This window comes from Lissotriton helveticus, chromosome 6, assembly GCF_964261635.1.
Source record: "Lissotriton helveticus chromosome 6, aLisHel1.1, whole genome shotgun sequence".
Lineage (NCBI taxonomy): Eukaryota > Metazoa > Chordata > Amphibia > Caudata > Salamandridae > Lissotriton > Lissotriton helveticus.
In genome coordinates this window covers 63,504,301-63,518,913 of record NC_136067.1, presented here as the reverse complement: position 1 = coordinate 63,518,913, position 14,613 = coordinate 63,504,301, and positions in this window count along the sequence as shown.

Genomic DNA, 14,613 nt, shown 5'->3' with positions numbered 1-14,613 from the left:
GTGTGCGCTCCGTGCGCGCACCCTGCGCGCACGTAAAGTCATGTGACTTGAAAACAACACTTTTGATTGGTTCATAGTAGTTTCTTTTCCAAATCTTCAAACACCCCACCCACTTCCCTCACTATCTCTTTCACTTTCCTGGGAGAAACATCTGAAGAGATATCATCATGCTCAAAACCATTTTTACAATGGCAGAACAGCAACAACACCAGTCTTCATCTGACTCTGAGGTGGAGTTTGTACCAGAGAATCCACCACAGAAGAAAACAAAAGAATCTTTTGTATGGAAGTTTTTTCTTATCCTGAAGGCCAAAAGAAAGTTAATGCTTCTAAAGTCACATGCAGAATTTGTGACACCACTCTCTCAAGAGGAGATCCCTCTAAGCATTATTCTTTTGGGATTGCGAGCATGACTCGCCATCTTCTAAAATGGCACCCGAATAACTATGCTCGAGCTTCTACTGCAAATCTGAGGAACAATACTCCAGCTGCTGTCCCCAGCACCTCTTCTTCAGCACCGGGTGCATCTCCTTCTTCAGCTGGTCCAGATATCCGGCCGGATTTTGCGGACTTACACATATGTTGCAACTATTGCAACAAAGTTTTATGTTATGGAGAGCAAAGCATTGATTTAATCATACAAAAGAAGAAGCAGCACAGATGCTCCCTCCGTTAATTTTTTTCTTTTATTATTTTTGTTCCTGTTGAGCTGTTTTTGGTTACCTGTTTATTTTGTTGTTACAGAACATCCCCAAAAATTATAAAATTGTTAAAAAAAAAAAATTAAAACAAAAAAAGACAAAAAAACAGTTCTTCTAAGAACTAACTTCACTTCTCCAAGAAGAGCTATATTTCTTATATACTGTGTCATACTTTTTTGAATGAATGTGTAGTGTATAAATGAATGACTGAAATGACTGAGTGAAGGGGAGGAAGGGACTGAGGGAATGAGTGAGGAAAGGGGAGTATGGTGAGTGAGGAAAGGGGAGTCAAAGAGTGACTGAAAGACAGGCCCGGACTGGCCGTTGTAGGCACCGGGCAATCCCCCGGTCGGCCGCATGGGTGGGGGCCGGTTTTGGGCCCCAGGGGGCCGTTTTTGTTACAGGGCCGTTTTTTGCAGCATAGCTGCAAAAACGGCCCTGTAACAAAATCGGCCGAAAATCGGCCCTGGCAAAGAGTGCGGTCGCACCCCCAGGGTAGAGGGGGGTCCGGCTGTGTACTTTGCCAGGGCCGATTTCGGTTCCCAGTCCGGCCCTGCCGAAAGAAGGGGACTAAGGGTAGGGGAGTGAGGTAAGGGGAGTGAAAGAGTAAGGGAAGGGCAGTAAGGAAAGGAGAGTGAGGGAGGGGGAGTGAGAGAAAGGGAGCGGGGGATGGAGACAGGGAAGGGGAGTAAGGGACGGAGAGGGGGAAGTAGAGCAGGGTAAGGGGAGTGAAGGTAAGGGAAGTGAAGTGACGGTGAGGGAAGGGGTATGATGATGAGAAAAGGGGGGTAAGGGAAAGTGAGAGAATGGGAGTGAGGGAGACAGAAGGGGAGTGAGGGGATGGAGGGAGTTAGGGAAGGGGAGTGAGGAAAGGGGAGTAAGGAATGGAGTGAGGGAAGGAGAGCGAGGGGGAGTGAGGGAAAGGGAGTGGGAAAGGTAAGGGGTGTGAGATATAGACAGGAGGAAGTGGAGTGGGGGAAGGGGAGTGATGGTGAGTGAAGGGCAGTGACAGTTAGGGAAGGGGAATGAGGGAGAAGGAAGAAAATTAAGAGAGAGGGAAAGTGAGTGAGGGAGAGAGGAGGAGTGATAGAAAAAGAGAGGAAAGGAGATTAAGGGTAAGGGTGAGAGAGGGAGAGAGTGAGAGAGCGGGAGAGCAAGGAACTGAGAAGGAGTGAAGCAGTTAGAGTGAGTGAGACAGAGGGAAACAGGGAGAGAAACATGGATGAAAAAAGTGAGGGAGGGAGTGAACGAAGGGGAGTAAGTGAGATGGAGTGAGGGAGTGAGGAAAGAGGAGTGAAGGAAGGGGAGTGAGGGAAGGGGAGTGAGAGAAAATTAGTGAGGGTGAGTGAAAGGCAGTAACAGTGAGAGAAGGGGTATGAGGGTGACGATAAGGGAATGAGAGAGAAGGAAGGAGATTAAGAGAGGAAAGGGGACTGAGGGATAAAGTAGTAGTGAAGGAAACAGAAAGGGAAAGAGAGGAAGGGTGAGGGAGAGAGAGTGAGAGAGTGAGAGAGAAAGAGAGGGAGAGCGAGTGACTGAGAGGGAGTGAGGCGGTTAGACTGAGTGAGACAGAGGGAGAGAGGGAGAGAGAAATGGAGTGAAGGGGAGTGAGGGAGTGAAGGAAGGGGAGTAAGCAAAAGGGAGTGAGGAAAGGGGAGTGAGGGAAGGGGACTGACAGATGGAGTGAGGGAAAGAGAGTGAGGGGGAGTGAGGGACTGGGAGCAGGAGAAAGGTAATCGAAGTGAGGCACAGAGAGGAGAACATGAAGTGGGGGAAGAGGAGTGAGATTGAGTGAAGGGCAGTGACAGTGAGGGAAGGGATATAAGGGTGAAGGAAGGGGAGTGACGGAAAAAGAAGCATACTAAGAGAGAGGAAAAAGGAGTGAGTGAGAGAGAAGGATTTATGGAAAGAGAGAGGAAAGAAATGGAAGCGTGGTGGAGAGAGAGGGAGACAGTCAGAGAGAGAAAGAGAGGGAGAGTGAGGGACTGTGAGGGAGTGAGGCAGTTATAGTGACTGAGACAGAGGAAGAGACTTAGAGACGGATGGAGGAAAGGGGAGTGAGGGAGGGAATAAAGGAAGGGGAGTGAGCGAAAGGGAGTGAGGGACTGAGAGAAGGGGAGTTAGTGAAGGTGAGTGAGGGATGGTGTGAAGGTAAGAGAGTGAGGGGGGAGTGAGAAGAGAGTGAAGGATAGAGCAAGACAAGGATAGTGATGGAAGAAGAAAAGAAAGAGAAGTGAGGGACAGAGAGGGGAAGAGGGAACAGGAGAAGATGAGTGAGGGTGAGGGAAGGGTACTGATGGTGAGAGGAGTGTAAAGATGAATGAAGGGGAGTAAGGAGAGTGAGGGAGGGGATTAAGATGAGTAAATGAAGGGGAGTAAGGGAGAGAGTGAAGAAAAGGAAAGAGGAAAAAATAAGTAAGAGAGTGATGAAAAAGTATTTTTTGTTTGTCATACTTACCTTATAAGTAATGACAAGTTAATAATAATTTTTTTTTATAAATATAGTATCTGTGGAAGAGAAAAAAAATGACTTATAATATATATTTCACAATACAAAATAATTTGTACAATATGTTATGTATCTTATTTTGCTGTTCTCAGAATATATTGAATTTCACTGAAAACAGTGAGTTCAATAGTACTCCTCAAACCCATTCAACATTTTCATTAATAATGTAAAAATTATAAAAAAAAATATCTTAAATGTTTTTTTCGAACAGCAATTTCTTACATAAATATGGGACATCTCCAACAATCAACAAAGCGGGCACACGACTTGTGTGCACATCCCAGCGCTGGGCACTCCCTCTGGTTCGTCATATAAGACAGACTCCTCTTAGTTTGTGATTAGTTTATTTATGCTTCATTTGATTTTAACGAATGTAAATTAAATTCATCACATTAATTTCAAGTTTCAAAACGTATGGTTCAAATCTTTTCAACAACTATGCGCTGTTGACAATAGTGCTCCAATGCATTTCGGGCAGGGGTCGCCCTTTCTCAAGGAGCCCTGAAAATAAGAACGGCAATCATTTGCATCATAGCTCGTCAGAATGACAAATAGCACAGTAAATATAATGTTTACACAAAAGCGGTACACTCTAAATTAACTGTAATCAACATGCTAAACAGTGGTGTAACATTACACATGAACGGGATTAAAGCTGCTGAGTGAACGGGTTATAATGTGCCTAATGTGTTCAAGTGACGTTGCGCAGAAAAGATTAGAGTGCATGGTTTGCAAACGGTGAATAAGCGAAAGTGAAGGGGGTGGAGGAATTCGTGATCATGCCGGCGGTGAAAAAACTTGACTAAAAAATGCTCACGTGATCTTGGGATTGGCTTCAATGTTCACAGAAGCTGCAAAACACAGTGGTCTCAGGGTTAAAAAAGTTGTCGGGTGCATCACTTAAATAGGCGCGCAAGTAGGGAATAAGCTTACCGAAACGGGTACATGAAAGTCTCCAGCCTGGTCGGCTTAACGCAACTAGCGGTACTGACGATTGTGGTTATAACACGACTGTTTGCATAAACATAAACGAGAGACTTGTGCTTCTACGAAGCATCTTAGACATAAGCAAAGGACTAATGACCAAAAATTTATTCGGCCATCTTGGAACGGGGGGTGGTGGGGACGACCGTTTGTTGTCAATGTTACAACAAAATGAAAAAAATGATGAAAAAAGCGATGAGGAATACCGGTATTGCAAAAGTGGTAATGATAAATAGTGTATTCGCTCAATGGGCAGGTAAAGCTGTGTCTATGGCAATGTGTGACATAATTTACAATAGTTACATGAATATACTTAGCATGTTACAGTTAGAGTAATGTAAACAAGAGTATGCAGTGGCACAAGGGTTTTGTGTCCGTATGTACCTCAAGGGGTACTTATAAAAAGCAACTCAGTTCAATACGGTCATTGAGACCGAATGGTTTCATCGATTGCAAGCGATAGATCCAAGCAGTTTCTTTTTGTAAAAGAATTTTGTTGTTATCTTTTCCTTCTCTTTTTTCGATCATTTCCAACACCATAAATTTCAGTTGTGCCACATTGTGATTATGTTCCATGAAGTGCGTGGCCACACTGGATCTTTCTTGTTTGTATTGGCGCAAACGGACGGTTACGCCACCAGAAGGAGCACCCTTACAGAAAAACACTCAAATCAATTATACAATCAACAATTCTACTAACTCGCTGTGCACCGCACTTACTGTTTTTTTCACATCTCCAACAATCACAAAGTAACAAAACATTATTCTTTTTTATACACTCTAAATAAAGTTAATTACAAACATATGCTAACAACATTTACCCGAAATAGTCATTTTTTGTTTCAGATACCATTCCCCATGGCCAAATAGTATGTGTGAAATCCTTAGTTTGGAAGTTACTTAATAGTACTCTTAAGCGTCCATTTCCCAACCTTCTGAATCAAAAGCACCAACATCTTTTGTACCATCTAACAATGGTTATACCTCCACCCAATGCTATTTACCATGTACATAGAACCTTAAACAACTAGCATGTTATCAGAATCTCAACATCATCTGGTATGCCGATGACACTCTGCTCATCCTTTATCTTAGCAAGGAGCTGTATACTATTAAAATAAACCTCTACAAGGGAATAAAAAATGTCACCAACATCTACAACAACTACAACAAATCTAAAACACCTCTGCCTCACTGATGATCAACATCTCCTGTGATAGCCACATCACCCACTATCTGATACACTTACACTACCTCTACGTCAACTACAAGAATTTTTTTAACCTGATCACCCTCACTCACAAAGTACTTTTCAACACCAGACTACCCTTTCTTAACAGCAGTAATTTTCCCAGGCCAATTATTTTCCCTAAAATTTGGGTTGTAAAAACACTAGGTAAGATTTTGGTAAGTCATAAGGCAAACGTTGTTTAAAAATCAATTGAGTATCATTACAATGTGTCCAGCCTTTTGTACATTTTAAATAAGCTGTGTAATGTCCTGCTGTTGTAGAAGGACCATCATGGAAAATAATTGCTACAGTTCCAAAAGTTCTTCCTGATATTGATAGTGGAGAAGCCACAAACATTTTTATTAAAGTTGTCAGTTTTCTTCCATCAGGTCTGCATCGTTGCAGCATTAAAATTACATAATGTCTATATCTTTGTATAAATAATGTTGATAACATTTGTGAGTTGCATTGGGTGCAGACCATGTTTTGATTTGCTTCTCTAACTAGATTATTAAAAGACACTGCTTTGCAGTCTGGTAAAGTCAAATATATAAATCTTTCAGTGTCTATTTTAGTACTACTTGAAAACGAACAATTTTCACAGTCATGTTGCCATTTATAGGAAAGACCAAAAAGATTTTCAATATCTATACCTTCATCTTGCAATACAACAAGCATATACATTAGAAATTCCTGACAATCTTGCTGAATATTCTGTGAAAATTGATTTAAACCAGAACATATGTCTAAAACATTTCTCAAACACAGAATTCAACAAACAACAAAATCTTTTGTCCCGATTTTCAACAATTTGTTGTTGTAAAGTTTCAAGAAAAAAAACCCATTAACCACTACATTAGCATAACAGTTGACACCAGAACTGTTTTCAAACTGAAAACCAACAACCTCTTCAATAGAATCCTTTTTCTTTTTGCTTACTATCACTGGTTCATCTAGTTTTTTTCTTTTCTCTGCAACCTCGCTACAATTTTTCTCATATCTTCTTTTTCGACCTATCACATGCTTTTCAAATAAAGGATATTGAGGTAAATTGGGAGCATGTTCTCTTCTTAACCTATTATACTCTTTTACACAATTTACATCTGCACTAATCTTTGTCTCATCAAAATCAATCAAGTATAATCCAGATAAATTTCTGACTCGAGATAAAGCAACATATGCCATACCCTCTTTAAACATAGTACTTCCAATATACACCAAAGCACTATCTACACTTAAACCTTGAGATTTATGAATAGTCACCGCACATGCCAAACAAACAGGAAACTGTTTTCGGCGGACATATACATCTTTTACAAGCAAAAATCGATCTGAACAACGACTCAATTGTTGTACTTCTTCAATTTCATGAAATTTGATTTTCAAAAATTCAATCTCAGCTCTATTTCGGTAATTTACAAAATCAACAACATTACCCATTGCTCCATTTACTAAACCTCTTTCCACATGTAAATTACATCGTAAAATTATCCGACAATTTATACATGCATATATATTCTTTTCTAAACCAGCAGTTTTAGATATTGATTTCTCTAAAGAATCCAATTTTGACTTAAACTTTTCTGACAAAATAATAGTAGCTCCTTCATGCTCTATTCTATCAATAGCTTCCAGTTTTATAATTTCTTGATTTTCTAACTTAAAATTTTTTTCATTGAATATTTAACATTCTTGTAGAGTTGGCATCAAGCATATCACTGATTTATTTTCTGCAATTTTTCTATATATATTCTCTGGAACAATATTTTCGTTTGGAAACAAATTTGTAAGTAATCGTGCCTGTAAAGCTTCTTTGCCATGTTTACTCACTTTTCCAATTCTTATATCTTCAAGAATACTTTTATAATCAGCGTCCTTTGCCTGTCGCATATTTGTAATGAGTTCTGAATATTGGAAATATGACCAAATATTAACATTTCCAATGCTTCCCAGGCACTTTCTGGTGTCTTAATGTGTAACTGTTTTAAATACTGGTTGTCCTTTCACAGGAGTTAGTTGTAGTAGATCTCCAAAAACTATGACGTGTTTGCCTCCAAATAACACATCATACTCTGTTTTAAGGATTTGTTGCATTCTTAAATGCACAAAGGCAAGCATTAAATTTGATACCATGCTTACCTCATCAATAATGAGAAGTTTCATTTTTTTCAAGACTCTCGAAACTTCACAACAAGTTTCTCCAGATAGCTTGTGGTATTCTAATTTATTTTCATGCTCCACTGGCTGCATCAATAAACGATGTAAAGTAATCACTTTAATGTTATGTGCTGCCAACCCAGTTGGAGCAGTAACAACACAAGAGAGTGACGACTCAGTTCTTTTCTGTAGATAAGTTGCAATTCCTTTAATTAGAATTTTTTTTCCAGTTCCTGCTTCTCCACTCACGTACAGTCGGACAGGTTTAAATAACGTACATGAGCACACTTTTTTCTCATGATATAAACCATGCTCAATCTGCTCTCTCACTTGATCATATATTTGTTTTTGCTCAACATTTAGTTATTTTTCCAATTCTTCTAAGTTTATTACATCCTCTTGAGCTTGTTGCATTGCTGTTTCCACCTCCTCCATGGCAGTTGCTGCTTCATTTTGGATAATTGGTTCTCCTAGTGGATCCTGACTCAATGAAGCAGAACTTTGACTGTCTTGAGAACTGTCTTTAGCATCTCTGCTGCAATTGTAGCTTATTGCTGTATTTCGTCGTTCAACATTTTCGGATAATTAGTAAAAACAGGACATTCTATAGTATTTTTAGTTGCATTGAATGAATCTTCATAACTGTGAAAATCTCCAAGTAGTTCCAGTTCTGTACGCCATGGCTTAAAGAGTTGCAAAAGAGCTAATAGTAAAATTTCCTTTTGTCAGAAGTTTTGCAACTCAGTTTTCGGTGATTAATCAAATGTCTTTTTTTTGGGGAGGAGCTTCGCGCGCAACCAAGATGGCCGCGTGAGCACAGGGCTCCCCAGAACCGCGCGACCTCCCGCATCTATCCTGACAATCATCCTGATTATGTGACGGGTTATTGAAGACGAGCCATAGATGAGGCGGTGACCGTTCTCCGAATTCGAATTGGACTTTGGGAACCGGAATAAAAATGACTTGAATATTGCGGCCTGCCCCACGGTGTTGCCCGGAGCTCGAGTTGACATGGTGCCCGGGTAAAAGTTGAACAACAGCGGCCTGAGGGGGTACGGGCTGTCGTACTCATTTGGACTTTCACTTTCGCTTTTGAGGTTCCAGTCTGATCCCGCCTGGGAGCATGGCTATGCAAGCAGGAAGCTCTTGGGCTGCATAGCGCTCATGGGTGATGTCCTGAGTGTGTCTACTGGGTCCTGACGGGCTACGCCCTTTGGTCACCGCTGATAATTTGGTTGCGGCTCCCAGTGCGGCCATCTTCTCTCGTCGCCCGCTGCTTCTGAGGGTCCCCTTGTCCGTGATGGCGGCCAGATCTGAGGGAGACAAGCAAAAGTCCAAGATCACTCGGCGAGGTGGCTATACCCAAGCAAACAATATGGATCGATATGCCCAATCTAAGGGATCACCCGGTGGACCGGGTAAATCGCTGGAGGGTACTAGGGAAGACCCGACCTCATCAGCGGAATTGACTTTGCAGGACGTCATGGGCGCCCTTGACGGGATGAAGGCCTCCATCGGCCAACAATTCGAGACTCTTGCCCACAAACTGGACACTGTTTCGATCGATGTCAATTTGATCCGCACGGATTTATCAAAGACTAACGAGAGGGTCAAATCTTTGGATCTGAAGACTTCCAGCCTGACGGGTGATGTGTCCGACTTGCAGACGGAGGTCCGTAACCTGTGGACCTCCAATGATCTTTTTGCCTGCCGGTTGGAGGATTTTGAAGGTAGGGCCCGACGTAACAATGTACGCATTATTGGGGTCCCGGAGAAGTCGAAGGATCCGGCGGCTGATCTTTTTGTTGAAGATCTTATAATCAAGCACCTCGCACCAAAGGGACTGAGCAAGTTCTTCGCAGTTGAACGCGTCCACAGAGTACCGGGTGGTAAACCGAAGTTGGGTGCCCCGCCGCGGCCCCTCATCGCCAGAATCTTTAATTTCAGAGATAGAGACGCTATCCTGCATGCTTCGCGGGTGGGTGGACCCATGAACTACGAAAACACCACTGTAAGTTTCTACCCGGACTTTACACAGACAGTCCATAAGCAGAGGCTAGGATTTCTGGGTGTCAAGCGGCGACTGAGGGAGATGGGACTGAAATATGCAATGCTTTTTTCCATCCAAGTTGCGCGTCGAATTCGAGGAACGGACACATTTCTTTGATCATCCAGAGGTGGTGGGAGACTGGCTGGACACTTTGCCTCATCAGCGTGGCCGGGAGGAACATTCTGGAGGAGCGGAGGGTGGCCCGATGGAGCAGGAATAGGAGTATGATTTCCGGACTCTGAACTTTGCTGATAGCCCTGACTGTGGTTCGATGATTTTTATTGTGTGATTTGATGTGTCATACCCGGGGGTCGCGGGGCAATCGATGGGACTCTTTCCTCCTCTGGGGTTCTTTTTGTAGATTAGTTTGATGCCAGGGCGACAGGCACACTGCAAGTTGGGGTGGCTAATTAGTCAGAAGGGGTGCAGGGTGGGGGGATTTGTAACAGGTTTCCGGTTTGGGGGTGGGAGGGTGTTTATTTGGGTATGTTTAGTTTTTGTACAAGGCAACATATTGTTCTGTCATTTGAATTGGATGCTGAGCTCCGAGGGGGGTTGGATTTGCCTTTACTTTCGGGATGGGGGGTAGGGGATTGAGACTAATGAGTTGGAATGTAAATGGGTTGGGGGACAGGATAAAATGAGGGGTTGTGTTACAACTGTTGAAACGACTTTCCCCTGATTTTGTATTGTTGCAGGAAACGCATTTGATCGGTAACACTTGTTGTGCTATGAATCGGGGTTCTCCTCTGGATCCAGAGGGGTGGGTATCCTAGTCAGGAGTTCTCTCCCCTTGTAAATAGATACAACAGTCCTGGATGATAGGGGGCGCTATGTAGCTATCACTGGACGGTGGGAGGGTAGAACTGTGTCCTTGCTCTCGGTTTACGTTCCCCCGGGATTGCAGTCGACAACTTTTGCGGATTTGGGGCGAGTAGTATTGGGACTTCCTGAGGGGGCTCTGGTCATGGGAGGAGATTTTAATTCGGTTGTCTCTGGTAGGGAAGATTGTCACCCGCCCAGGGACCTCACAGGGTCACAGAATTGGCTTAGCGGCTTTATAGATACACTGGGATTGGTGGACTGTTGGAGATTGCTGCATCCGGCTCAGAGTCAATACACGTTCCACTCGGGTGCACACGGTAGCCTTTCCATGATTGATTACATTTTGATGCCAGCAGCGCAGGCCCCCTCCGTTACTGAGGTTCGTCATCTAGCTCGGGGAATATCCGAACACTCTCCGCTATGGCTTCGGATGGAGTCGCGTCTAGGCGCAGAGGAGTGAGCAGCCCCAATTAACCCATGGTATCTCCGTAACCCTAAGACCCGCGCTGTGTTGGTCAAATCCCTTGACCAGTATTTTGTTGAGAATGAGGGATCGGTGTCTTCGGCGGTGTCGCTCTGGGAAGCTTTTAAGACGGTCATCCGAGGTCAGGCGTTGTCATTAATTGCTGGCACTAAGAAGAGTAAGAATGAGGAGGTGGTTAACCTTGAAGCAGAAATTGCCGACCTAGAGCGTGACTTGGAACTGGGTGTCACCCGCGAAAAGATGCATGTTTTGCATCTTAAACAACTTGAATACAAGGCTCTGGTGACGGATGCTCATGAGTAGGGAGCAGCAGGGCAGATTGTATGATGTCGGGGATAAAGCGGGTAAACTGATAGCATGGTTGGAACAGAAAGAGAGGGCGAGTCGGGTGGTTCCTGTGATTAAGAAAATGAATGGAATGCGTGTGACTGAACCTGAGGAGATAGTCCAGAGTTTTGCGGAGCATTTCCAGGAAGTATACTCCCCCGTATCTGATAGACCGGAGGAAGACTCACATCTATTATTGCGCGACATTGCATTGCCTAGTTTGTCTGATTCCGATAGAGAGTTGATGGATACAGTAATAACCGCTGATGAGGTAGCTCTCGCTATCCGTTCCATTCGTTCAGGGCAGGCGATGGGTCCTAATGGTCTCCCCATTGAACTTTATAAATTGCGCCCCGACAAAATGGCGCAGTTTCTTCGTGACATGTTCTTGGAATCGCGAGATAGGGGCTCTCTTCCCCGTGATCAGCGTCTTGCGACCATTGTGGTGATTCATAAGGAAGGGAAACCAAGAGACCGTTATGCCTCTTATAGGCCGATATCACTCCTTAACGCGGAACCCAAGATTCTTGCTAAATTATTAGCCAATCGTATAAAAAAAGTGATCAGTGACTTGATTCATCTGGATCAATCTGGTTTCATTCCGCATCGGAATACGGCCCTGAATCTGTGACGTTTGCATGGTGTCCTCGCGAGGACTGCGTCATTGCATGAGCCAGCCATCTTGGCTTCCTTGGATGCCTCGATGGCTTTTGATACTGTGGAGTGACCTTATTTGTGGGCCGTACTTGCAAAGTTTGGTTTCGGCCCTGGTTTCATTGGCTGGGTGAAACTCCTCTATGAAGACCCATTGGCACAGATTGTGGTCACCGGTTGGGTCTCTAAGCCTTTCGTTCTTGGGAGAGGTACACGACAGGGTTGTCCATTGTCGCCGCTCCTGTTTGCCCTCGCTCTTGAGCCCCTTGCTGCCTGAATTAGATGGGAACCGTCGATAAGGGGTATTCAGTGGGCCCCAGGCTTTGAAGATCGTATCTCGCTTTACGCAGACGATATACTGTTGTACCTGACGTCCCCCCCAGAAATCGTTAATCGTTCTGTTTGATGTCCTTACCTCTTTTGGTAGGAATTCTGGCCCAGTTATTCATTGGACTAAATCTTATTTGTACGTCCTTTCGGGAGATGTCCCCCTTTTGCCGCGCGGATGTCCCATCCAGATTACACAGACGGGTTATAAGTATCTTGGGGTTTATGTATCGTTGAACCCGGCTATCCGCTACCAGCGGAATTTACTCCCACCATTAAACCGGTTGAAACTGGACGTGGTGGGCTGGCGCAGGCTACCACTTTCGCTGCTCGGCCGTGCGGCGCTCTTTAAAATGATGTCTTTGCCACGCTTTCTGTACGCTCTCCAGAACACCTTTGATGTGATTCCCGCGAGCTATTTCCGAGCGGTGGAGGGTCTCCAAAGGAAGTTGATCTGGGATAGGCGATCGTGGATCGCCCTCGCCAAGCTGATGCTTCCATGGTATGATAGTGGTATTGCTCTCCCTGACATCAAACGATATTGCTGGGCGTCTCAATTGGGGGCCATTAATCATGGCATGTATGGTCCCGAATTGAACCCCGCGTTTGCAATAGACAGGTGGTTGTTGCCGGGGGGCAATTACTGTAGAGCGCTCTATTCGAGATCGGCTGGAGGGCGGCTCTCGGGGTCCACAAAGATTGCGGTACGTGTATGGAACTGTGCTAATAGTGCAATGGGTTGGAGAGATCGACTGACTCGAGCGACCCCGCTTTTTGCTTCCGAGAAGCTGGGTAACCTGTGGAAAACGAAAGGATTTGAGAAGTGGTATATCATTGGCATTAGTAAAGTAAGTGACCTCTGGGCTAAGGGCAAGATTAAAACCTTTGAGGAGTTGAAGGCTGAGTTCCAACTGAGTGACAGGGAATATTTTCGGTATGCTCAGGTCCGCCATGCCTTGCAGGCTGTTTACCCCGAGGGGGTGGAGATTCCGGAGTCCTCTCCGCTTGAGGGCAGAATACTGGATGGTCATGTGCCAGGTAGTACTATCTCTTTGATCTACAAAAAACTGATTAACGATAGGACTGATTTGTTGGTGCAGCTCCGGGACGTATGGACCCGATATGACCTTGAATCAGATGATGAAGACTGGCAGTCCGCGATTTCCTCTCCTAAGGAAGTCACAATTTCGCCCCGTCTCCGGTTGGTGCAACTCAAAATCCTGCACAGGATTTATGTGACTGGCCCCCGTTTGGTTAGAAGGGGATATTCAGAGGAGGGTCTGTGCAAGCGTGGTTGTGGGCTGCTTGGGACGTTTCTGCATATAATTTGGGAGTGTCCTGAGATAGCTGCTTTTTGGACTTGGATACACAATAAGATGGTGGAGGCTACTGGTGTTACTCTGCTGCCCGAGTCCAGACGTTTTCTCCTGAATGTCTGGGAACCAAATGATTATGATGTACCGCAGACGCAGTGGGCGTCCCTGGGCAATATGGTTGCTAAGAGAGATATAGCGCAGTTGTGGGGTTCCCCGAGGCCGCCCACAGTAGAGGCATGGATGGAAAACATGGTTTGGTGCATGTTTAGGGAGAAGACGGTCTATATGGCACGGGGGCGACCCAGGAGATGGAGTAAGATCTGGGGCCATTGGAACACTTACCGTGGAGACATCTGCACTCTCCTCATGTAGATATCCCTGAAGTTCCACTTTCACCCAAACCTGACATTCCTTGTATTGTATTATGCATAATTGCTCTGGAGCTTGTCTCTCCCTTGCATCCCTTCCCTAATATTGTTTGTATACTTAACTATTTTGCTTTTCCTTCCTCATTCGGGCTGATGTCCTGCTGTATTGTGATTAATGCCTTGTTTGTTTCTTAATTTCAATAAAAAGATTTTTTTTTTTAAATGTCTTTTTCTTTGTTTCACTAAACATCCTTCAGATCCAATCACAGAATATACTCCTTTATTGATATCTTCTGTAATATTCCTCTTAAAAGTATAGCTTGCAGTACTTCATAGAGACAAACGTTCTCAAGATGATTACTTCTATTGGGTAGTATGTATCCAACATATTTGTCTTCAAAATATCTGTACTGTCTGGTTCTCTCTCTGCTAAATACTCAATTTCTTGTACAGATTTCAAAACTCGGTTTCGTGTTCTTGCAAGACCTAAACTCACCCAAATGATTGTTCTAGATTTGGAGTATAGACTTGCAGATGATAAGCGATCTGAACATTAATATGCTCCGATTTCTCGATGAGACAACATCTTCAAACTGTAGCTGTACAATTTCTTACATAGGCTCTTTTCATGAGAAATTTCTTCCCACATTTTCTTTAGTTCCGTCTTTTCAGATTTAGTA